Below are 26,195 nucleotides of genomic sequence, written 5' to 3' on the forward strand. Positions count from 1 at the left end.
ATCTTCATTAATGATCAAGTTCGCGATTGACACTAAGTTGCGGGAGTGGATAGATACACTGGAGGCGAGGGATAGGATACAGAGTGACCTAGACAAATTGGAGAACTGGGCCAAAAGAAATCTGATGAGGTTCAACAAGGACAAGTGCAGAGTCCTGCACTTAGGATGGAAGAATCCCATGCACAGCTACAGACTGGGGACCGAATGACTTCTGGTTCTCCAGAAAAGGATCTGGGGGTTATAGTGGACAAGAAGCTGAATATGAGTCAACAGTATGTCCTTATTGCCAAGAAGGCTAACAGCTAACGGCTGGCTAATGGGCTGCATTAGTAGGAGCATTGCCAGCAGATCGAGGTAAGTGATTATTCCCCTCTCTTCGGCACTGGTGAGGCTTCATTTGGAGTACTGTGTCCAGTTTTGGGCCTCCCACTACAGGAAGGATGTGAACAAATTGGAGAGAGTCCAGCAGAGCGCAACAAAAAAGATTAGGGGGCTGGAGCATGTGATTTATGCAGAGAGATTGAGGCACTGGGCTTGTTTAGTCTGCAAAAGAGAGGGAATTTGATAGCGGCCTTCAACTACCTGAAGGGCAGTTCCAGGGAAGATGGAGCTAGGCTGTTCTCAGTGGTGGCAGATGTCAGAACAAGGAGCAATGGTCTCAAGTTGCAGTGGGGGAGGTCTAGGTTGGTTATTCGGAAAAATTGTTTCACTAGGAGGGTGGTGAAGCAATGGAATGGGTTGCCTTGGGAGGCGGTGGAATCTTTAGAGATTTTTAAGACCCTGCTTGACAAAGCCCTGGCTGGGATGATTTAATTGGGGTTGGTCCTACTTTGAGCAGGGGGTTGGACTAGATACCTCCTGAGGTCCCTTCCAACCCTAATCTTCTATGATTCCATGAAATCACAAGAGTTGGAGGTGAATAACAAAGGTTCCCTGCATTTTCCCACTCTATAACTTAGGATATACATATGTAACATTTCATATCTGCTGATTTGGGGTCTGACCCTTCTGTGTCCAGATCTTCCATTGATTTTTGTATGAAGAATTGGGATCATTGTGTGATTGTGTAATGCAGCATCACAAAGTACGTGATCACAGGAGATCGGGGTCAATGAGGCCATGAAGATTCTGACTCTGAATTCCCTGACTTTTATTAAATTTAATATAATAGTGACAGTCTGGTCCCTCAGTCCAGAGAAAGAGAGCTCTCAGCTAAGCCTATGGGAGTGTTGCCTCAGTCTGCTCTACAGGCCTGAGTCCTTGGTGGTTCTGTTACACCAATTTAGTTTTTTGGCATGTATTAAATGAAGCCCACCTAAGAGGGTATCTAGAAAAAAAATATAACTCAGAGTGAGTAATAAACACACAATCATACACACACTCCACTAACATATGCAACATCTATTGTATCCCCAGCGCAGTGTGGACAGGCACTGACCTGCTATGGAAATTGTTGATATTTTCTCTTGGGTGAGCAGCGGGTTCCTGACAGAACAGGACAAATTCCAGTTGGAATCTTCTGTTATAACAATAGAAATCTGGCTTTGAAACAGGCCATTGGCATCCTTGGATATTTTTTCAGAGGCAGATGGTAGCAGCTGCCCCTTGTGATCTCTCCACTCAGCCTTGGGTTCTGGATGCCAGCCTGATGATTGACAGACAATCCGGATCCCTCCATCCTGGTAACCATCAACAGAGATGTGGAGGTCAAAGCCTGAAACTAGAGAAGAATGGAATGAACTTAGCAAAGAGAACTAAAGGAGAAGGAATTAATTAAATCTCCATCTGCAGCCCTAGAACCCAGGGTCACTGGGAACTACATGAAAAATACATGGCAAGTGTTTCTCAGAGGGTTGGGAGATCTGTTCCCTTCTCTATAATTTCCTGATACTGATTTCTACCTGTGAAACTTAGATCCTGAGTGTATCCTCAGTGGAAAATAATACAGCAATTCCAATAGAAAGCTGACAGAGAAAACGGCAGTTAATGAATAAATAAATACATGGTCAGCCCCTGAGGAGTGCTGAGCAGCTCAGACATTTCAATGGGAGTCACCAGCACCCAGCACTAACCCAAACCTGGTTCATAAAATGGAAACATCTTGGGAACATTCTACAGAAAATGCTGTACATTTAAATGAGCAAAACCGGGAAAGTCACCTGATGCTAGAACTAGAGCCTGGGAAATGGGAATGGTGGGGCTGTTTAAATGACTAAGGAATGTTTTAGCTTTATTACGTTCTATTTAAAACAAAGCCAAGTTAGAAAAATATGCAGCGTGCAGAGCACACGTGTCAAATTCCTCCAGTTCCTTCTCAGAGAGCAGCTACTGCCCCTGCTGTTCAATAACTGGAAGTTGAAAGGGAATTTTAGGTATCAACATGTGAATGAGAAATATTCAGAGTCCTCTCACAATGAGCTCTTCTGCCCCATTTATTACACTGCTAGGAAGGTAAAACAACCTACAGACCTGCCACTTGTAGTTCTAATAAGGCTTCTTCATAGAAGACACTGGACTGAAAGAAACACGTGTACTGTCCATGGTCAGAAAGTTGGACATTGCGTATTCTCAGGGAAACACTCCCATTGGCGATGTCGTCTTTCAGCAGCTCTGTCCTTCCCTGATATCCTGGCATCTGCTCTCCAGACTTATCCTGTCCATCCTTATACAGGTGCACGACTGCAGAGAACTGGGATCGGAACCATCTCAGCTCCATGTTCTCAGCGCTCATCCTGGGGGAGAGGTGACAGGGCAGGACAGCCTCCCCACCTAGGGAGGCGGTGACTGGATGGTCAGGTCCAATCACTGTGAACTGTGCTGTGAAATGTATCAGGGGAAAAAGAAAATTAAATTGGAGAGGAACCAAGACAGACAGGAATGTAAGTGTAGCAAGTTGCTTATTGACATCTTTGAAGTGTTCAAAAATCATGAGTCAGACCCCTAAAAAATCATGGGATTGGCTTAAAAATAAAGAGATTTAAAAAAAAAATCATAAAATTGGGGTTGTTCTTTGCTTTCTGATTTCTGAACCTTTAAAGTTCACTTGGGTCACATTTCCAAGCATTTCTCTGCCACCATGAGGGAAAGAAACTTGCTTTAAAACAAAAGGAAAGCTGAGATTCTCACCTACTCACAGGCCTCCAGGAGCCCTGGCTTTAAGAAACATACCAAATATCACGAGACTTGTGATAAAGTTCTGCAAGCTGGTAACAATGAGGGGACGTCTGTGCTTTGAGCTGGAGATGTAATCACCAGTTTTGTTAGACATGCACCCACTAGCTTTGATTGAGCTAGCATGAGAAACTGTAGCTGTGGTGTGAGTGGGGGGATGGGCTAGCTCCTCAGGTATGATCATGCCCAGGACCCCCATATTCAGGGAGGCTGCTTGTGCCTCTGTGCCTACTGTGCCATTTATAGCATGATAGCTTGATCAGAGCTAGCGCAGGTATGTCTACCCCATCTGGAGACAGCAGGGAGCAACATCTTACATATTAAAGGCTTCTACAGTGTTAACTAGTGGCTTAATGGTGTGGGAAGGGGAGGGAGAGCTGGAAATATTGGTGGGGGAAGGGGGACTACATATTGTGAGGGATGGTGAGACAAGGGGTGGAGAAGGAGACACATACAGAAATTCTCTCACACTTACAGCCACTGTAAGCACCATGGAACTGTCAAGGTGCTGGGACATAAACCTTGTCTCAGATTTCTTTGACCAGCCCTGTTAGCAAACTGTAAACACCTCAAAGTATGACCATTATCCCCATTCCAGTGTAACAAAATGTACAGGTTGGGGGAGAAGTGCTGAGGAATGGCATAGCCACCGTGTGGCCTAGTGGAGAGACCACTGGACTGGGACTATTCCTGGCTATGCCACTGACCTACAGGATGACCTTGGGCAAGTCACTTCACCATTCTGTCCCTCAGTTTCCCCATCTGTAAAATGGAGATAATGAATAAAGTTCCTTGAGCTCTACTGATGAAAAGCACTATATAAAAGTTAGGGCTTTTTGTTATTATCTAGCCACAAACCTAAACGAGAACTACAATTGCCTAAATGAACACTAAGGCCTACTACAAAGAGTGCTCTTTCTGTTCAAGAAACTAGGAAAGTCTGACAAAATCTTTGCGAATGCAGAGTTAAGGTTCCCAGAGGTATCTCAGCTCCTTCCAGAAAATGGAGTTCAGCAAAACTCAGATCTCTGAAAACCAGCAAATGCAAAGGTAAGGTACACGTCAAAGCAACCTTAACTCTGCCCTCGCTGAGCGCTGACCCGATATACCCACATCACACATACTTGCACTCTGCCTTTGCAGGCAGTGCGTGTCACTCAGGGAACCGGGCACATGATGTCTGTAGCACAGAGTCAAACGCCTTCTCTTTGCTAAGGGAAAATTTGTCTAGGTGAGCTGCGCTGAGTGGGAGCTACCAACCCCTGTTCTGCACTCAACACTGAGCTTCTGCCCAGAAACAGCCCCACACTTGTTACATTTTACAAACTCTTCATCCCCTTTAACAGCCCCTTCACCCTCACACATGGCACTCCGTCTCACACGCTATGGTCTCTTTCTCATCACTGAACACACAGAGAATCCTCATGGCAAGCAAACCTCTGAACCCTGCTCCTGACACAACTACAGAGCTCAGGGCTGAAATGAGAGATGCAGGATCCCTCAAGGCACACCTGCACTTCTCTCCTGTCATCACACACGTGGGGGCTCAGATCCAGATCTCATATCACCATCACAGCTCTACCACGCTGCTCCAGCTAATGTCTCCATCATTCAATACAGCTACACAGAACACAGTGAATGCAGGTGTAGTGCATGCAGATAATTCCCATTGGCTACTTCCAGCTCTGGGGCGGAGAGAGAGAGAGTGTGGCAGAGTTAAGGTCATGTTGGCTTGTGCTTTAACTCCGTATTTCCTGGTTTCAGCAGTTTGAGTTTTGCTGAACTGAGGCTCTGGAAGGGCAGGCGATGCCCCCAGATAACCATAGCTCTGTGTCAATGGAGTTTCTTGTCAGGAAATATTCAAGGTGGCAGGAGGAGGATAGGGGGACACTTTCACAACAGCAGGAGGGGGAAGAGAGGAGGTTGGTGCTAGATTAAATCAAGGACGATAAGGGAACTGGAGACACCAAATCCAGGGGAGGAATCCAGGCCCTACTGAAGTCAAAGGGAGTGTTTACCCAGGAGTTTGGCTGGCAGGTGTCCACCAAGCGGTGTTAGAAAGAAGGATGTTCTGGGTGTCCCTGAGCTGTGGGGGTGTCAGTGGGGGTGACCATGGAAGGGGGCAACGTGATCACATCTCTGTGTGTTTGTGAGGAGCTGCAGGGCAGCAGAGCTCTGTGTGAGAACAGGCAGCAAACCCAGCGAGGGGCCGGAGCTCCTACCTGACGCCAGCCTGTGAGCCTGCAGAGCGAGGCAGAGAGCGAGGTAGCCGGGCAGAGCGGAGCTCACTGTGCAGCCGGGGGAGAACGAGGGAACCTTCCCCCTCATCGCAGCTTGGCCTGGGGAAGAGGAGAAATAACAAACCAGACGGCGAGTGAGTGTGACGCAGGGACAGGGACACGGGCAGTGGGGAGGAGATAAGACGTGTGTGGGGAGTGGGACAGGCAGTGGGGAGGAGATTCAGACAAACAGGCTTCATCTGCACCAGCTCTGAGCTGGGGTTCCATGGTGCAGTGGGTAAAATGCCGCAGCCAGTGGCAGCCTGTCCACACTAGTGCTTGCACCATGGCGACCATCTGTGGCACTGCATCAATGGCAGCAATGCCGGGCACAGGAAGGGACAAAGCCAGTGTAGACAAGGCCTGAGAGTGCAGGGGCCAGGGCTGGAAGTGGAGGGGCCATTTCAATATTAAATATAAAAGTATTGTTGGGGTGAAGAGGCCCCACCTGCCAGCCACACCTGTCCCAGGTGAGGGCTCTCTGGGGATCTCCCTACCAGCAGATCAGGCCCTCCCTGGCTCTGGTGATTTGATGTGTCAATGACTCACCCTCATTGTCTGCAGCACTCTCCAACACATCATTAAGGATCTACAACCTATCCTAGCAGATGATTCCTCAGCTCAAGCCATGGGAGGCAGACCTATCCTTGCTTACAGACAGCCCCCCAACCTGAAGCAAATACTCACCAGCAACCATACACCATACAACAAGAACACTAACCCAGGAACCTATCCCTGCAACAAACCCATTGCCAGGTCTGCCCACACATCGACTCTAGTGACACCATCACAGGTCCTAACCACATCAGCCACACCATCAGGAGCTCATTCACCTGCACATCTACTAATGTGATATACACCATCATGTGCCAGCAATGCCCCTCTGCCATGTACCGGACTGTCACTACGCAAAAGAATAAATGGACACAAATCAGACATAAAAAATGGTAACCTCCATAAGCCAGTCGGAGAGCACTTCAATCTCCCAGGACACTCTGTAGCTGATTTGAAAGTTGCCATTCTTCAACAAAAAAACATCAAAAACAGACTTCAGCGAGAAACTGCAGAGCTGGAACTCATCTGCAAACTTGACACAATCAGACTGGGTCTGAACAGGGACTTGGAATGGTTCTCTCATTACAAGAAGTAATTGTCACTGTTCACACATTCTCACCTTCTAATCAATGGTTGTGAATAGGCCTCAGCTACCCTAACTGAACTGACTTTGTTAGCACTTGCCCTCCCCGTTGTTATGTTTCTTACCCTTGGATGTATATATATATATATATACCTCTTACCTGTGATTTCCACTTCATGCATCTGACCAAGTGGGTTGCAGCCCATGAAAGCTTATGCCCGCAGAAATTTGTTAGTCTTTAAGGTGCTACAGGACTCTCATTGTTTTTGCTGTACACAGACTAACACGGCTACCCCTCAGGAGTTACAGAGACATTTCACTAAAAGAAAATATTTTTTAAACTAGCAGCCTTAATCTATAAATCTAGCAATAATTTCCCCATAGATGCAGTCCTAAAATATATCCAGACGTCCTGTTTTTCACAGATATCTGCCCCAGCATATTCAGAGTGAGAGAACGCAGGGTCAAGTCCACTTCACGTGTTCACTATCTCACCTCCCACCCCCTCCCGGTTTGCCTAGTTATGCTAAGTTCCTGCAGAGGCCTGAACATGGCTAAAAGCAGCAAGCAGAATAATTGGGAGTCCAGCCCAGGGACTGTCAGTGGCTTGCACACCTGGCTTACACAAGGTATTTTACACACACTGGAGACCGGCTCAGTCCATCCCGGAAGTGCTTTCTGGTTGATGCAATAAATCCACCCCCCGGAATAGTGTAAGGCTGCATTGACTGGAGGGCGTCTCCCGTTGACGCAGCACCGTGGAAATGCCTGCGGTAAGGGAACATAAGCAAGTCGAGGGGAGATATGCAAGCTACAGTACGTGCTTGTGTATCTCCCGTCGAGGGCTGCCGGCAGTGCAGACCAGGCCTAGGGCTTAGGTCAGCTAAATCACATCCTGAGCGATGTAGCTGGGCTGACCGAACTTTCTGGTTCAGACCAGCCCTTAGAGTCACTCAGGGCTCATGCTGCACCCAGGCGTGCGACCCCTGCCAGGCTGTGCCGTGGTGTAACGTCCTCCCAGGAAACAGACTGTGCCTGTGACTTTCCCTAGACTGGGACAGCCGCCAGGGCCAGCGTTGCCACAGAGAGGCCAGCATTGGCCAGGAAGGGAGCCCGATTAGGGCTCCAGGATGCAGATTCACGGCCTCCCCCCCACTCCAGAGCTCTGGGGGGAGATGAAGCACCCCCTGCTCTGGAAGAAACATTGGCCCTGCAGACGCAGGTGGGGCTGGGAAGGATTCACTGGACCAAGGTTTTTCTCTTCTTGTCTTTCACCCCCTCGTTCTTGAACTTCAGTTTAGTGATTTACCAACAAAGGTGATGATGGGGTAGAAAGAAACACAAACAAATACAAACTCCCTCCCCCGCCTCACATCCTCATCACAAGAAGAAAACTACACCCAGTGATTGCTGGCCAAGTAGCATCTAACATCACTGCAGAGAGCAGAGGAGTGAAAGAAAGGGCAGGAGGGCAGCGCTGCACCAGCATCCCGGTCTGTGTTCAAATGAACAGAGAATTTGCAGGGATGTTTCCACAGACAGGTTTATATCAGACTCAGGAGGTGCCAGTTTCTCCCTGACAATCCCTTCAGTGAGGCCCGTTGGTAGCAGCAGCTCATCTGCAGGACAAGTCTCAGTCAGATCCGGGGAGCTGGGGACCCAGAGCCCAGAGCTCCCCTCCCGCTGAATCCTGGAAAGAAGCTTTGTTTGAAGCCGTGTCTGTCTCTTCCCGGGGCCCTCAGGGTCTCTAGCACCCCCGGCCCCTTCACCACGAAGAGTTGGTGCCATCAGACCCCATTTCACTTACCGAGGCTGCGGCACCCGTTCCACCCAGGGAGTCACGAAGCCACAGGGTGAGTCCAGACTCCTCACCATTATTTGTTACACGTGTGACTCCATTAACCGGGCCCAGCGCCTGGCCCCCCTGCCGCTTCCACTCACTTCAAAAAGGAAAAGGAAAGTACTGAACTAAACTAAAGTAACGGTTTGCTGTGTCACTGGCTGACTGGCAGAGGAAACTCCTCTTAAAGAAACACCCCCAGCCACAGGGCTGCAGGGATGGGCCTGGTCCTCTGGCAGGGACAGATTGATGTGCCAATTGATTGCCAACAAGAGGAAGATTAGGGGGGATCATTACTGGGGCTGGGGCCTGTCACCCTGAAGGCCCAGCTAGGACCTGGCCCCAGCTCTGTCATGACCTAAAGCCTGTCCCATGTAAGGGGACCCAGAGGCCTGTAGGGAAAGAGCCGTGTGTCCAGTTCATACCTCAGAGGGGCCATTTCCACGTCCCAAAACCCCCCACCCCATGGGGAGCGACCAGGCCCCTTGGAGGCTGAGAGGAGACACTGAGGAGCGGCTGGGCCTGGAGAATGGGCCCCTCTCTCAGCCCTGGGAGTGGCCCCTCCAGGTCCTGGTGGGGAACGTGGGCCGGGCCGGGCCGGGTGTGAGGGGAGCTGGGGCTGGCGCTGCCCAGGCTGTGTTTTCTCTCTGGACGGAGAGAGGCTGCCAGTCCCCAGGCTGGGCCCCGGCAGATTGTGCAGGCACTAAATTCCCTGGGCAGCAGAGGTCATGGCCCTGTTAGCTCTGCCTGTGGCCCCAGCTCCCACCAGCTCCCCTTTCTGGCTTTGGGCAGCAGGGACTTAGGGCTGAGGAGGGAGAGGAATAAACACACTCGTGTCTCTGCAGGGGCAAGAAGGCGACGTCTCCACATCCGGTGCCCAAATCCCCTGAGCTGGAAAAGAGAATCCGGGATTTCCCTCGAGAGAACAATCTCCAGGGGGCTGTGACGGGATTCCTGGGTAAGGGACGCCCCGAGGGTTTCTCTCTTACAGTGTCCAGGCAAGGACAGGTGCGGGACTCCCACGGGGAAGCTGCACAGCTGAGACTGCAGGAGGGGAGGCCCGTTGGTTGGGTTGTTGTCAGTCCCTGAGTGTTCATACCGAGCGGGGCAGATCATTCGCAGTCACTGCCGCTCTGGCCTGGCCAGCTGAGCTCAGGGGCTGACTCTCCTGCAGCTGCTGCTGTTCAGAATTTCTGGGTGTTTCTCTCCGGCTCCGATTTGCTGCTCACTGCTCTAGCTCTGCAGTTCAGCCAGCTGAGGTTGAACATGGAGCTGCCACGAGGATCCACAGGGCGAGAATCTAGGTCTGTGGGTCCATGGGCAATTGCTGCATCCACACCCGCAGCCAGCACTGCTGGTGGGGCAGCCATTGATGGGCTGTGAGCTTGTGGGGCCAAGCACCCCTGGATGTCCTGGGTCCTGCCCAGAGGCCCTGGCTGGCAGGGCCACCCACCCTTGGCCCAGGCAAGCTGTTTAAGGCCATGGGGAAACTCCTGGAGGCTGCCTTGGTACAAATATATTTCCCTGACCTGCTGCTGGGTTAGACCCTCCCTTGTTCTTGCTTCTTTGCCTTGTTCCAGCCCTGTCCCAGCCTTGCTTCTGCCTTGGACCCAGCCCTGCTCCTGCCTTCCTTGACCCAGATAACCTAGTTCTAACTCTCACCTCCGATTCCTGGCTCTGGCTCTGGTTTGACCCTCTGCTCGGGCATTCGGCTTCTGGCTCTGGCTCTGGTTCTGGCCCTTGGTTCCATTTCTCAGCACCTGACGCCTGCTCTGATCGCTGTGCTTGGCTGCCCATGTCCTGGCTCCTGACAGCCACGCTGCTGGGCTGTGATTGTCTCTGTTTGGAGGAGGGGAGCAGGGGGTTGGTGGATTTCTGAGCTCCAGGGAAGCTGTTCTGAGCAGAAAGGCAGATTTCCCATAAAGACATTGATGGCTGAGAACAGGAGCTTGGCGTGAAAGTGCCTTCCCCGCTGCAACTATCCCTGCGGCAGCGCCCTCCTGCTGGGAAACGAGAGAGTCTCCCTCCAATGTGCCCTACGTGGGCAGAGGGACAAGCGGGATATTTCTTGGGAACGTTGGTAGCTGGTCAGCGTGAGCACGTTATCACAGACAGACTCAGGCCAGGTTGTCAGCTCCCTGGTGTCAGTGGAGCTTTGCTGATTTACACCAGCTGAGCATCTGGCCCTAGTGTTTTGAGCACCTTAGGGCAGATTTTCAGAGGTATTTAGGTGTGTGGTGGGATTTTCAAGCATCCCAAAGCAGGCTAAGCACCTACCTCCCATTGATTTCAATAGGAGTGAAGTGTCTGACCTGCTTCAGCACTTGGACAAATCTCCCGAGGTGTCTGTCTGCATCTTTAGGTGCCTAAATCCCAGTGAAAAGCTGCTTCTTGGGTCTTAGGCCTGGTCAGCACCAGAAAATCAGATCAGCAGAACTGTCTCTCAGAGGCATGAAAAATGCACACCCCTAAGTGGTGTAGTTAAGCCAACCTATGTCCCTGCCTCTCAGGGACGTGGGGTAACTGCACCGATGGGAGAACCCCTCCGTCGGCATAGGGAGCGTTTACACTGAAGTGCACATGGTGGGGCAGCTGCAGCAGTGCCACTGTAGCTGTTTAAGTGTGGACAAGCCCTTAGTGCCTCTTCTCTCACTGACATCGTATCATCTGGAAGCTGTGATGGAATGATTGTTAGCACTGGTGATACAGGGACTGGGACTCATTATTGATTTTTCTTTTTCTCTTTCCTTGCAGAGGGGCTGGCTGCAGAGAGAGGTGAGAATCCTGAGTAGCTGTTCTAGGGCAGTGTTACCCACACACTAGGGCACTCCCCCCCTTTCCAGGTCCGTAGGGCTCCAGGGAAAGGCATCTACCCTTACCCAATTCACACTCTACAGCTCAGGGTCACCCTCTCCCAATTCATAGGGCTCTGGGTGCTGTTGTCAGTTGGCTGCGTGTGTGTGTGTTCCCCGTGTGTTTGCTGTCCCAGCTCTGTGCAGAAAACCAAGACTCCATCCCTCGATCGACTAATTCGACACAACCACAGATCCGCTGAGCAATGAAGGCACCTGGCCTGTTTATTGCCAAACGAGCACAGCAGAAAGTGTCCTATATATGCTACACGTACACTTAATATTGTGTGTCCCTGACAATGGACCAGCTCAGTGAACGGTGGGACTTTCCGTTCCCCACTTGACCAGACAAAGATGATTCCTCTGAATCACCCTTTTGTACATTGATACAAACAAATTATGTATTGCCTTCTGACATGTAGTTGGCACCCCCTAACATGGCAAGGTGCCGCCCTCTGTTGTGGTGTGATAGCACCTATTACCTTTGTTTGGTCAAAACATTTCCATTCATCATCTTAACAAGACATTTCTATCCATTCTAGTGTCATCTGAGGAGGTCGGTGCACCTTGTTATCTCTGGGGCATTAGGATGTCCTGGGACCTTTCTGGAATGTGCTTATACTCAGTAATCCTTGGAACGTGTGTTTGTTTATACCAGCTCTGTTCTTGCCAGTTACTGTGGCCTGCCAGCATTCACAGCCTGACTGCTGCTAACTTTGCTTTTTAACAGACTTGACCATTACTTTAGCTCAGGCCTCATATCTGGCCTGTTATGCTAGGCCTCATGTTTCAGGCTCTTCCTTTCTACTACAGGTGTAACCTGGTTAATTGAAGTGCCCACCCTTTCCCAATCCGTAGGGCTCTGGGCATAATTTTCTGTGGGTTTGTGGGATCTTTTACCAGCGAAGGAGCCTTACACAGTAATATCCTTATTCTCTATTTATTAACAATGACCAAACATAGTACCCATGCTAAGCATACAAGGCTATGCTCACCAATCCTGATCCAGCAGGGGACCAGGTAAGGTCAGTCTGATCTGGATTCTGGTTGTTGCATGTCAGGGTCGTGCAGCGGATTCTAGCAGGTCTGATCTTGGGTGGTGTCTTGGAGGTGGATTCTTCTTCTTCCTTCAGGTCTTTCCTTCTTATTTTTCTGTTCCCCTTTTCTTCTTCTATCTGGTCTGCCTCTTGGACCCCAGTTTTTACTCTCCAACACCACATTCTACAAGCCACTACTGTCCGATCCCACTGAGGAATACCAAAAGAAACTACAACATCTCCTTAAGAAACTCCCTAAATAAACACAGGAACAAATCTACACAGACCCCCCCCCTCCCCCAAGCCCTGACCAGGATTATTCTATCTGCTACCCAAGATCCACAAACCTGGGAATCCTGGACAGCCCATCATCTCAGGCATTGGCACTCTCAAAGCAGGACTGTCAGGCTATGTGGACTCTCTCCTCAGGCCCTATGTCACCAGCACTCCTAGCTATCTTTGTTATTCAAATAAAAAATGTCACAGGATCTTTTTCAGGGGATAAGGCAACAAGCCACATTTATTGTGAATACAGAAATTTGGTAAATGGTATCAATAGAAAGAAAAGTATCAACACTGTAATAACATTAATATTGTTCTTTACTTAGTGAAATAGCATGAATAATAAGGCTCACTGAAAACTCACTGAAAATTCTGTTAGACTGGCAGTCAGAGTTGTACTGTATCTTTGGATTTTTGGTAGGTAATATGTGTGTGGTTGTACAGAAACAGTGGTGTACAGAACACTTACATTGCATTTGCATTCATCTACAGGGGGCTTGCTAGCACTCCCATCCTTCCAGAATACCTCCTCCCACGCTGATATACAAACACATTGTCCGTTGTATAGCACTCTGGTGGTATTTTCTAATTCATCCCAAATACATGTTCCCACTGTGGTAGTTCTGCTGCATGGTTCTATGGAGGGAGGTATGGAGAGGCAGACCCATTGTTGGGGGTTCCATGCACTACACTCTCTTGTATCCAATAGTTTTCCCTCTCTCCTGGCCCACTGACTCATAACCCGGAGTAACCAAAAGGATCCTGTGGCCAATTTTGATAAGGGGCTTACCTTCCATAATTCTACCTCCATATATTGCTGGTGGGCAATTCTTGCAAATACCTATTTTGACATTCTGAGGCACAATAATCATGACTCTGCACCCTTCCTGTCTGACAGTGCAGCTGGTTCTACAAACTAGGATGTACAAGCACTTTTGTAAAACAGTCAAATTCATTCCAGGTAGTACAGGTTTCACAGCAGAATAAAAAGTATACATCACTTTTAACTGATTATATCTAAGTTCAGGCACTTGACATTTAAAATTACATCCCCTAATCGCTATAATACTACAAAAACATCTATTTTCAGGACCCCCTTTTCCTTCCAAATTCATTGATCTTGATTACCCTTTATTTCTCCTCTTTTCTACCTGATAGAGGTTGTTTTTTGTGAATACAGTTACAGTGCTTCTTGATTCTTTTCTTCTTCATGCAGTACCTCCAATACCATACAGAACAATGTTAGTAACAAGACAAACAATACAAAATATAAAACACAAAACACAATCTTTGTTGCAACAGTAGATCTATGGTTTTGTTCTTTAGCTGTTTTGCTGGCACCAGCTTTTCCTGCAGTTCTGAAAAATAAAAAGAATATTTTTCTACCCCCTTTGGGGGAGGAGGAGCAGCAGATTATTGCTTAAAATACCCTTCTTTTACAAGTTTCCTTTCTGATTGCATGCAAAACAGGAATTACCCTCCTATTTTCCTGTGTTTTTGTTCTATAGGCAGGCCAGGTTGGTAATGGCTTCTACCTTTTAAGGTTTTAGGGTGAATTTCTTTCACAAGGTGGTGTACCTTAGTTTTCTTTTTGCTTGGGCTGGACAGGTTATATACCACCAGGTACTGGGCCAATTTATCCTCTAAACTGGAAATTGTGTGGATGTCTGCTAATGCTTGTCTTGTCCACTGATTGGGACCACATTTTTGCAAAACGGAGGAGAAGGGAGTCTCCTCTTGTAGAAATGGCAGAGAGGTCAGTATTTTAAATTCCTCCCCTGTGGATGGGTTTTTGGTTTGTTTTTTCTTAAACATATTTTTGGATTTCTGTCAGTCCTCTCGTTGCTGACAATTGGTTTCTTATCCCAGGGGACTGCAAAAATACTTTGTTAATGCACAGTGGATTTCTAATGTGCTTTGATTTGGGGCAGCTACTAAGCCCCGTCTGAGACTCTCCAACACGCATGCACACAGGCTCCTGCGCTGCTGGAATAGACAGCTCCGAAGCCCTATCCAAGGCTCTTCAACAGGCACGCACACAGGCTCCTGCACTGTTGGAATAGATAGCGACCAAGCCCTATCTGAGGCTCTTCAACAGGCACACACACAGGCTCCTGCACTGTTGGAATAGATAGATACCAAGCCCTATCTGAGGCTCTTCAACAGGCACGCACACAGGCTCCTGCACTGTTGGAATAGATAGCGACCAAGCCCTATCTGAGGCTCTTCAACATGCACGCACACAGGCTCCTGCACTGTTGGAAAGACTTATTTTGTTGAGTGTGCACCCCCAATATTCACACTAACCATGGTATGCTTACCATTTCCCCCTTTGCATTCTCCACCAATTAATGTTACCCAAATAACAAATATCACAGGATCTTTTCAGGAGACAAGGCAACAAGCCACGTTTATTGTGAATACAGAAATTTGGTAAATAGTATCAATAAAAAGAAAAGTATCAACACTGTAATAACATCAATATTGTTCTTTATTTAGTGAAATAGCATTAATAATGTAAACACTGGGAAAACAGTATTAACATTGTATCAATACTACAATTAGAGACACATGTTTCAATTGGCACTTTCATTAACACTCACACACACTGATAGGCATACACAGACAGGGAGACAGACAAACATACACAGGGATCTTACTGATGTTTTAGTTACCAGCCTCTTGGTGCTCATGATAGTCACTGGCCAGGTAACTATAGCATGAGGGTGAGGAGCACGGTCCTGCCGATGCACATCGGTTGTCCTGGCTGGTTGGTGATGTAGACCCAAACCTCCAGCCTTCACCTTTCTGTCCCATTTTATAGGGAAAAGACCCCATGTAAGTCTATGGGCTTTGCATTGTCATGCTGCATCTGCATTTGGTGTGATCCTTAATCGCCCACATTGTTGCAAGCCTGATCAGATTTTGTTCTTTGAAGGTGGATAAAATTGTGAGTGGATGGTTTTACAAACAATCTTAAACCAAATGCATGGCAGGGTAAGCGGCAAAGCTGTGTGAACTTGCCCTGCTCAGTCACTCGGCGAAAGGGCAGAACGAGGGCGAGTCGCTCGGCAAAGGGCTGCGGGCAGCAGAGGGGGAGGCTGGGAACAGGCAGGGGTGGAATAAAGCAGCCCCTCATCCTCTACCTGCGCCATCCCCAGCACAGGGCCATATTCACCCGGGGGCGCCAAACCCCTGCCAGTGACCCGCTCTGCCTCAGCGCAGCTCCAGGCTGTCACGTCCGTGTGTCCCCAGGCCCAGGGAACCTTCCCCTCTGCAGCCGCTCACCTGGAAAAGGCTAAAGGCCTGGCCTCTGCCTGCCTGCTGGGAACAAAGCAGGGACTACAGCCAGTGACCCCGGACCTGGCCCCATTGGCTCCCAGGGGCAGCTCGTGGGTCATGGAGGGCAGCATCTGTCCTGTAGCGTGTGACGCTGAGTCTGCTTCAGTTAGATACACAAACCTCCTGCCCCGAAATGAACGTGCAGCGGATGGGACCGTCCCACTGAGATTCTCTCTCCTGTTCCCTGTGTCTGTTCCCAAAGGGACATGCAGAGAGAAGGAGACGGTGGAGTGTGAGTTTCTGAGAGTGCAGGGGCTCCGAGAGGGGGATTAGCAGAGGAGTAGCTACTCCTGCAGAGAGGAGGAGGAGAAGGAGACTCTGGAGAGACTCTGGGAAACGTAGCCAAAATCTCCCAGCAAAGCTCCTCCCGGCCGTGGCTGGGCACCGAGACAGAGGAGAAGTGTCAGCTGGGCTCCTGAAGGTGAAACAGCACCAAAAATCCCCCCCTTCTCCCCCATACAATAGCATGTATTGGATTAAAATGAATTCACCTCCCCGCCCCCCAGTCCCTTGTGAGGGGCCCTGGCGCTGCAGGGTGATGATGTATGACAGGGTAAAGCTCCTGCTGCTCGCAGAGGGAAGATGGGGAGGCCGTGGGGTTACTGTGATGCAGATCATTGCCTCTTCCCCAGCTCTCCTTTTTCTAGCATGTGCCGAGCGCCCTGGCCAGGTACGTCCCCATCTCTCTCCTCTGAGCGGCTTTGCTGCAAAGTCTGTGCTGAGCAGCTCAGTGAGAGCAGGGACTGTGTCCATCTTTGGAGCAGCCACGTGAGATCCAGGAACCAGGAGCTGTCGGTGCCCAGCTGCAGTAGAGTCACAGCCTCCTGGGTGCTGGAAACGCTAAGGAAAGTCACAGGCGGGCGAGCGCTCCTGCAATACTCAGTGTGCTGGCAGGACACCTGCAGAGGGAAGCAGAACAAATTCCATGTCTGGGGCACCAGCCCCTGCTGGTGCCTCTCAGCAGAGCGTCACTTAGGAGTTTTCAGTCATAAACATCGTGGAGACGAGTCACTTTAGTTTTACTGGGAGTTAACTGGCCCCGGACAACCCCATGCAGTGGTAAATTGCTGACCTTGCTTTGTTACCTCGTGATAAACACTTCGAGTCTCCCCACTTAGCAATCTCCAGTGAGAGAGGCCTCCTGCACTGCCAGTTTCTCTGCAAACATTCTGTGCCCGTCGGGAGAAGTGCTACGAACCCAAAGAATTCCAACCTCCCTGTGTCTGCACCTCGGGATCCGCCATTGTCAGTGGCCAAGGCAATTCAAACAACCTGTGATGTCACTTTGTTCTTTTTAAATGTAGCTCCTGCCTGTGATCACTCGGGTAATGAAATGTGTCTGTTACATGGTTTCACTGTTTCTTGCAGATTCTTCTGAATTACATCAAACTGTGTTGTCCTCAAGCTGCGTTAAGGAAGACATTTCAGTGTTATAAACACCCATAGGGCAGGTAAAGGGGGCTGCAGTCGACATTTTGTTGTTTTAAATGCATAATATTTCAAAAACTTCAACTTCTCCTCCTCAACGCCCCGTGGGTGTGTTAGATTTTACGTTATCTTTGTGCTGTTACATTTCTTATCTCCACTAATTGAGTTTACACAATTACAATTTTGTAGGTGACCTGATTAATTTAAATGAAACCTGATCTCCACTGATCCCATCTGGACAGATTTTCAAAGGCTAAAATGGAACTTAGGCACACAGCTCAAACTTTCTTCTTACCCTAGTGAAGGCCTGTGAATGCTGCATCGTTAAGTGTGGTTTACTTTGATTGTGTGTCTCCAATTTATGTGTCATGCCTTGGAAAGAAAGTTTGATTAATATGTATGTAGATATGTTTGCAGTTATCACATTTAAATTAATAGGATGCGAAAGGCTTTTTTCTGTGACTAATACCCAGGAAAGTCCTTTGGGGAAAGAATTGCACAGATTTTAGGATACAAGAAAAATAACCCATATCCAAAAGACTGAATGAATCAGAGCAACTTAATCTGCTTTAGAAGGCAATCTCTCTCTAAATACTCTGCCTGTGTGCGCATGCGTGTGTGTGGGTGTGAGAGAAAGAGAGAGATGAAAAACAATATAATTAAATCTAGGGTGACCATATTTCCCCAACGGGACACTGCGTGGGGCTAGCCCAAGCCTCCCCCTCCACGCACGGGGCTGGCCTGAGCCCCTTGCCCAATCCCCTCCCTGTGCGGGGCTGGCATGAGCCCTGCCACTCCCCCTCCTGACTCCGCTCTGGGCTGGCATCACCCAAGCCCTACCTCACCCCATACAGGGCTGGCATCGCTACATCGCTGTCCCCTTCCCCTTTGCACATTCCTCCAAACTCTGCTTTTTTGACAAAAGTGGGCACCTGTCCCATTTGCTCTTGCCAACTGAACAAGTGGGACAAATGCCCGCTTTTGCCCCCCACCCCAAAAGACAGGAGGGCTGAGACAGAGCTTAAAAAAGGGACCTTCCAGGCCAAAATGGGTCATATGGTCACCCTAATTAAATCTTCAGTGCATAAATGATAAATGACGGGACTAATATACTCAAGTTAACTAGTGTTTTACCATAAACTTCCTTGGACCATGATCACACTCACTGTTTTTCTGTCTTTTTTCATACAAAACTTCCTTTTGTATAGGCACTGACACAAATGCATTTTTCTCTTGCAGGACCAATTATTATAAGTTAAATATATTAGAAATTCATGTGATAACTGACTATTTCTGAATCATTTTGTCCAGTGTATTCACAAAGAACAAAAACAATCCACACATTTCCACTGAGCAATGATTCCTAAGTTTAAAAACTGTTCACATACAATTACAACCTCCCAGTATCTATAGCCTTGATAAAAGCCATGAGTGCTTGTACAGATGTGTTATGCAAATGTCTTTTATATACATATACCTTATAGCACGCATGTCGTAACTGGAATGTGTGACAGCATCATCACATCTCCATCTTCTCTGATTAGCAGAAGGGAAACGTAAGCAGTTTGCAAGAGGTAGGAAGGTGAGGGACGTGAACACTTTGAAACATGCCCTCGAACTGTTCTACCTGTTCCATGACAGTGCTAGGAGTGGATATCAAGGAACAGTCAAAACAAGCCTGGCACTGACACTGGGATGATATTAGCCCAGAAGGACAGAAGACCTCAATCAGTGGGTACGGAAAGTAATAAAACAACGTCTGCAGACATTTAATTTCTATTTAAAGTCAAAGTCAACATTTACATTGCAAAGAAAGATATTTATAAATATCTGGTGTGAAAATGTAAGCGCTTTTCCCTTGCCATAATATTTTCAAACATAAATGTTAATATGATTGTAGGTGTCTCTCCACACCAGGTTGAGAGATTTCTGTGTTTCTGCAAAGGAGGGAAGGAATTACATCTGGATACCATCTTGCAAAGCAATAAGATGCATTTTAAGACACAGACACTTCTCCTAGCTCTCCTTAGCACATTAGTTTATCATGCTTTCACTGTCAATGCATTAGGAATATTTTAATTCCTTATTACATCTACATGATCGTCTTATTTACTGCCTTTAAAGGCACTATGGAAGTTTCTAACAATTAGCCAAGCACACATTATAATGTTGACTGTGCCTACTACATATGGGATTATTATAAAAATGTCATAGGAAAGATCCAAATGATAACGCTAGCCTGTATCCTTGCACATAGGTGGTTAAACCCTGGGAATTGCTGGGGGCAGATTTAACGGGACCGTATCCAGTAATGAGGAAGAGATACCAGTGTGTACTGACCGATACAGATGGTTTTTCAGAATAGGTGGAAGGATTTCCACTTAGAACTACGACAGCACGTGAGGTGGAGAAGACGACCTGTAAAATTCTATATTGACATGGATGTCTAGAGCGGATACTGGCAGATCTGGGCTCTGAATTGAATGATGAGGTAACAATTTACATTGGGCGTTATTTCTGCGATATGGCCAATGACACAATCACGTCCGTGTGACAGGGGCTGTTAGCAGCGACACGCTGAGCCCTTTGGAGCCAGCCCCCTGGTCACTGAGAACAGCCAGGGCATGGGTGTAGTTAGGGGAGGAGAGACTGAGGCAGTTGGGTTTGGAAGGGGCGAGGGGATCACTTACACCAGTAGGGAGCCTGGTGAGGTGACCAGCTCACCAGCTGGGTAGCGTTAAGAAGAAAGCAACAGTGTAAAAGGCTGAGCCAGGGAGCAGGGAGGGGGCTCCACATAACTGCTGCTGTGCTGCGATGTGCCTGGAACATAAAAAGTAATAAAGACACTTGAGCTGGGTAGCCGGGTGCACTGTGCGTGCTGCTTAAATCACAGAGTGGGCCTGCCAGCCAGGGGCTCCAGGAGCTGACGGGGGAGCCCATCCACAGCCAGCTATTTACACAGGAACATCCCCACCACTGTCTGCAGGACAGTTTGTGCTGTAAATTGTTGGTGACAACACAGTTTTATGTCACTTCAGATCCCAACAATGATTTTGTACAGTAACCTACTTACCAACATATTTTCCCATCTATTAACACAATGAGATTGGATAAGAAATCCCAGTAATTACCCCTAATTTCAGTGGGAAATAAGAAAGGAACACAGGTATTTCTGAAGGAAACGTTATGGAAAAATTATCTAGTTTCAGCTTAATTGTTCCCTGTGTGGAAAAACTGGGGCTAACACGTAGCTTCACCAGGTCTTGCCACCTAGAAACCAGCCGACTGGATGAAAACCCAAATGAATCCATCACAGGGTAATTTTAGGGTATTTATTTCCAAACACTCAAGGTAAGGAGAGGGCGCTGTGCCATGAATTGAATATTTTGAATATATCTTCAAAATTGAACTACAATGAAAATGTTCCTACTGCATCAAGGTTAAAACAAAAAAGTAGGTGTAGCCATGCCCTGTGATGTGCCTCCCCTCGTACTCTGCTCAGCTACCCCTTCAAATAATTAGGTTCAATCACTAATTTCAAAAAATTAAATCAATCACTATTATGGTGGGCAAAACCCAGAGCAACTGGATACATTTCCTGGAATAACTTTATTTTCTTTGTGCTCTGAGCCTCACGTGACAACAAAATATCACCCTTTGGACTGATGTATGATCGAGAAGAGAAGTTTCCTGATGAACTTTCACAGAATTGCATGGTAAGTGTCTTTTAGAGCCAGGGTCTTTAATACAAGTAATTTTATCTGTGATTATTCAGTTCAGGAAGACAAGATCCCCTGATCCCCAAGAACAGTCTGCAGAAGAGAAGAATGAGGGGGGATTTGATGGCAGCCTTTAACTACCTGAAACTAGGCTGTTCTCAGTGGTGGCAGATGACAGAACAAGGAGCAACGGTCTCAAGTTGCAGTGGGGGAGGTCTAGGTTAGACATTAGGAAAAAGTTTTTCACTAGGAGGGTGGTGAAGCACTGGAATGGGTTACCTAAGGAGGTGGTGGAATTTCCATCTTTAGAGGTTTTTAAGCTGCGGCTTGACAAAACCCTCACTGGGATTATTTAGCTGAGGTTAGTCCTGTGTTGAGCAGGGGGTTGGACTAGATACCTCCTGAGGTCCCTTCCAACTCTATGACTCTCTGATTCTAACAAAGAGCCCATTGAAATGAAGAGCGCCACACTGACAGCACACTGGCTGCCAATCATATTTCTAAAAAAACCCAAACAAGGCTGTGGGAGAAGAGATTTCTGTGTATGGGAAAATAGCATTTGAGGTTGGAGACTGTGTTTTCTTCATTGAAGTGAGAAGGAGACCAGGAAAGGGAGGGTCAGATCTTAATTACCGATTATATGTGGCTAGAAAGTTAAAAATCACATGAATTAATTCAAGCAGAAGTTCTAGGAATATTATTATTGAATCTTGTGGGAGTTGTTTGAAATATTTTGCTTAATCAATTCTGTCCCATCATTCTGTCACCTATTCCTTTTGAAAGGTGCAGTGCGAGTCCTGCAGGAGGCGGGAGTGTTTCCTGCCTTCCAGAGGGAACCAACCTAAACAATAAGGAGCGAGAGCAGCTGCACGTGTGTGTAGTTGTGATGTTTGCGGCACACGCACATTGTAACTGAACAACCCCGGCTGACAGGATAATAATTATTTTGCTAGGATAAATATTTTGGATTTCTTGAAATGAAACAGCCGAAACACAAACGATGCTATTTAGAGAAGTTAAACTTTAATGTAGATTTGTGGGAAAAATAAAAATCAATGTAAATAATTCCATTTCTAAACATTGTTTCTGAAATACTGTTCAAATGGAAATTAAAATAGTCTTGTACTTACACCTTGTTACAATAATAACATTTTCTAAATTAGAACAAGCTCGCTTTTTTTTCTTCATCTCCATGTTAAATTGAGATTTCACAGGGGTAGAAATTCTCACAGGAGTGACTGATCCCGTCCGTCACCGTCTGCTACCCCTGGGCCAGGGGACGGGGAAGGTGACAGGGGCAGCAACATGTGATGGGGCAGCAGAAGACACAAGCTGTCTGTCTGTATTCCCTAGTGGGATCACCCTGTGCCTGGAGCACTGCACCGGGGTGGGGCAAACACATGGGGAGGTGGGAAATGCTGCCTGGGCTCCTTCCTGTGAGCGGGTCCCATTTACCCAGCCTGGCCCCTCGCTCACACAGCCCTGGGGCTGGGCTCTCACCCACCTTCCCCTGGCCCAGCTACTGAATCCCTCCCCCAGCTCTCCCCACATCACGCTGGGACCAGCTCCCCCCGACAGGCTGAGGCTGCAGCGCAGAGCGGCCCGTACAGCAGGGCCCCGGCGCTCTCACCCTGCCCCTGCACTGCCCCCTGTGGCCATTTCACTCCCCGCCATGGGCAGAGACTCCCCCAGGGCAGGAAATGCCAGGACCTTCCCCTCGCTCACTGGCCCCGTCGCACTCACTGGGCTCCTCCCGCCCCCCACCTGTCATTTCTGTCAGGGGATCTTCCTCCTTGGGGTCTCTTCCCTCCCCCCTCATTACATGCCCCCAGAGTCTTCCTCATTTCAGCTGGGCTCTTCCCTTCCTGCTGCTGGAGCCCCCTCCCCAACCCCATCCCCACCTTCAGCATCCACCCCTGACGCTGCACCCACTCAATTCACACCCCGTACCTGGCCCCCAGCCCAGCAGCCAGCTTCTCCCACTCCCTTCTCTGTCCTTCTCCCCTTCCCCATGTGACAGGCCTGGTGCTGGGAACTGAGGGGCGGGTGGCGGGGGGCCAGCGGGTGATGCCCTTTAGACCCATCCTTGGGCACAGGCCTGGGGGCTGCTCAGCGCTGGGAGGGGACAGTCTCTGCCGCGGGTGTCCCTGTGAGGGACAGAGATTCCCTCCGGCCTGGGCTGGGACCGGGCAGATGATCAGGGGAGCTGCATTTTTACCCCCATCTTTGACATCTTTGACACCAGGACAAAAATAAGGGCGAAGCGTCCCGGAGAAGGTGTCAGTGAAAGTGAAGAGCTGGGACCTGTCAGTGACATTGTAAAATGAGACCTCGCCCGCCTCATAGTCCAGGAAAATCCCCACCCGGCTGGGCCTGACGCTCACGGGGAGGGGGGTCGAGGGGGAGGTGAGGGCCTTGTATTCCCCATCCCTCAGCCACACAGTCAAGTATCCATTCCCAGGTGTGTATGTGACCTTCCCCTTCCTGCTCACAGATTCCCTACAAACCCCCAGAGTCCAGCTAGTCTTGTCTCCCACCTGCACCTCCCAGTAACGCCTCCCGCCCGGGAACCCCTCAGCGCCCAGCACACAGACACAAGGATCAAATCTCTCAGGATTGTCGGGCAGATCCTGGCGTGTGTCTCCGTCTCTCACACGTTTCCGATCCTCAGACAGGACGAGTTCGGGATTTGCCGTGTCTGGATCCAGAGTCACGTCCACTGGGGAGAGAGTCACAGAGTCAGGGCCGGGGCAGGGGCTGGTCAGGGGGATCAAAGGGAAATTAACCTGCGTCCCCATTAATCGCTGGGGGGGGTTGTTGCTCGTTAAGGGGAGTCAGGGCCCCTCTGCCCATGGGAGCGAACTTGAGGGGAAGGAGAGCAGGAGTGGGGGTGGGGTGGGGTCGGAAGGTATCAGCGGGGGCAGGGCAGGGGAAGGGACAGGCTGATGCTGGGAGAGGCAGAGGAGGGGCAGAGGGGAGGGGCAGGCACAAGGTCAGTGGGGGGAAGGGAAGGAGCAGGCACCAGGAGGACAGAGGGGGTGCAGGGAGGGGCAGGTTCCAGGGGGCAGAGGGGTGTGATGGGAGGGGCGGGTGTCAGGGGGGCTAAAGGGGAAGAGGAGCCCCAGGGAGGCAGAGGGAGAGTGAAAGGGGGGGCTGGCCCTAGAGGACTAGAGAGGAGTGGGATAAGGGGCAGCCCCCAGTGGCAGAGGGATCACGAGGGAGGGCACCAGGTGGGCCAAGGATGGGGCGGGGGAAGGTGTAGGTGAGAAGGGAACAAGGGGGCTGAGGAGTGGGGCAGGCACCACAGAGGCATGGGGGTGTGAGGGGTGTGGTGGGCACTAACAGGGAGATGGGGGAGGGAAGGGGCAGGGTGGAAGAGGGGATCAGTGGAAGGACATGTGGGGCGAGGGGAGGAATGACAGACATAGGAGCCGAGTTGGAAGGAGAGAGGTGGATGACACGGGGTGGAGGAGTGAAGTGATGGGCGGCTCCAGGGTGCAGAGAGTGGTTGGGGGGAGAGGGAGGTGCCAGGATGTCTGGGGGCAAAGGGAGTGCTGAAGAGGGGAAACTGAGGCAGGGAGCTTGCAGGCCACCCTCAGGCAGCTGAGGGGGTGCCCCAGGCGCCCCCCCCCAATGACAATTCTGCAAACTGGCACCATATAACAGAGCTGCTGCCCCTCCCGCCAAGGTCAGAGCCTGGCTCTCTCCAGTCTGGCTGTGTGGGCCCCTCACCGCAGTGTCTGACCCCAGCAGAGCTGGCGCCAGAGCGAGAACCTGAGCCTCCCCCTCCCCGCTGACCTCAGGCTGCCCCTGCCCTGCCCTGCGCCTGGGGGTACGGAGCCCCCTGCTGGCTGGATGCTGAACTGGGGGTGACCCAGGGCCCAGCACGGAGCCAGCCGGCTCTCTACAAAACCCTCTGCCCGACCCAGCCAGACAGGCCCAGGGTGTCGCTGGTCCCACACTCGGACCCTCACTCCCCATCCCCAGAGTTTGCTGCTCCCCCTGCTGGGCCTTGTCTGCTCTCAGACCAGGAGCTGTGCGGGGCCAGCAGCCCCTTCTTCTGTCTCTGCAGCGCCTGACTCACTCATGGGCGCTATGTCAGTAATAACGCTCCCTGCCCAGCCCCTAGGAGCTGTATGACAGCGCGGGGCCTTCCCCACTGCAGAGTGTCCTAGTTACTCTGCCCCACACAGTCACCCAGCCACTCCCCAAGTGCTAGACGTGGGTCCCTGGGATCAGAGCAGGGGGAGTCGAGTGGCACTGACCGGTCGGGGCTGGTGGGGTGGCTGGAAGGAAAGGGTTAATCCCAGCACGGTGGCACTTTGCTGCCCAGCCCGGGCTGGTCTCTGCCCTCTGGGTGCAGCACAGGGCGTGTGTCTCTGAGCAGGTCCCTGCCCACTCGCCCCAGACACGGATAATCCAGGTGTCAAGGGAAGGAGCCGCCCCAGCAGCGCCGCACTGGTCCCAGCACGAGCTGAGCCAGCGAGTGCAGCAGCAGAGACAGCGGCAGAGATGGGGGCTCAGCCATCAGAGCAGCAGTGTCCCCACCTGCAGGGAGGGGTCAGCACCGGGCAACAGGACGGGCTGGGTCAGGGGCTGGGAGCTCTGGCAGCGAGCGCGGGGCCAGCACCAACGGCCCTGCTGGACACCCTGGGCCTGGCCAGCCTGGGGCAGCCAGTGAGTCTCTCAGGGCCTGGGACTCTGCCCGGGAGGGGTGACAGGTTGGGGTGCCCTGCCCAGGACAGGGTGACAGGGGGAGGGGACAGGATGCTCCCCAGGGGTCAGTGATTCCCTAGGATGAGGCACCGGGAAGACGAGCTCAGGATCCCAACAGGCTCATGGGCCGGGGTCAGAACTGGCCAGAGCCCTGCCGTGCCGGGGCCGGTGGGGGGGGAGCCGGGATGTGCTGACTCTGGCCGGTCACAGGGAGGGAGCCCAGGTTTCGGGCACTACGGGGCGCTGGTGCCAGGAGCAGCTGCAGGGAGTGAATCTCTGCCAGGGGAGGGGCTGGAGTCACTGACACAGGTTTGGCCTCGGTTACCTGCAAATCCTCGGGCTCTTCTGAGTCCTGGAACAAACCAGCAGAGAGAGAGGTGAGAATTCACAC

General features: G+C 50.2%; 1 pseudogene; it reads right to left on the bottom strand.

The window, feature by feature from the left end:
- The window catches only part of LOC137164983 (butyrophilin subfamily 1 member A1-like), a 28,674-nt pseudogene extending 23,167 nt beyond the window's left edge, over nucleotides 1–5,507 (bottom strand).
- Between the last annotated feature and the right edge of the window lie 20,688 nt (nucleotides 5,508–26,195).

Source organism: Emydura macquarii, unplaced genomic scaffold (assembly GCF_026122565.2).
Source record: "Emydura macquarii macquarii isolate MOO-44397 ecotype Brisbane River unplaced genomic scaffold, CSIRO-AGI_Emac_v2 contig_2704, whole genome shotgun sequence".
NCBI classification, from domain to species: domain Eukaryota; kingdom Metazoa; phylum Chordata; order Testudines; family Chelidae; genus Emydura; species Emydura macquarii.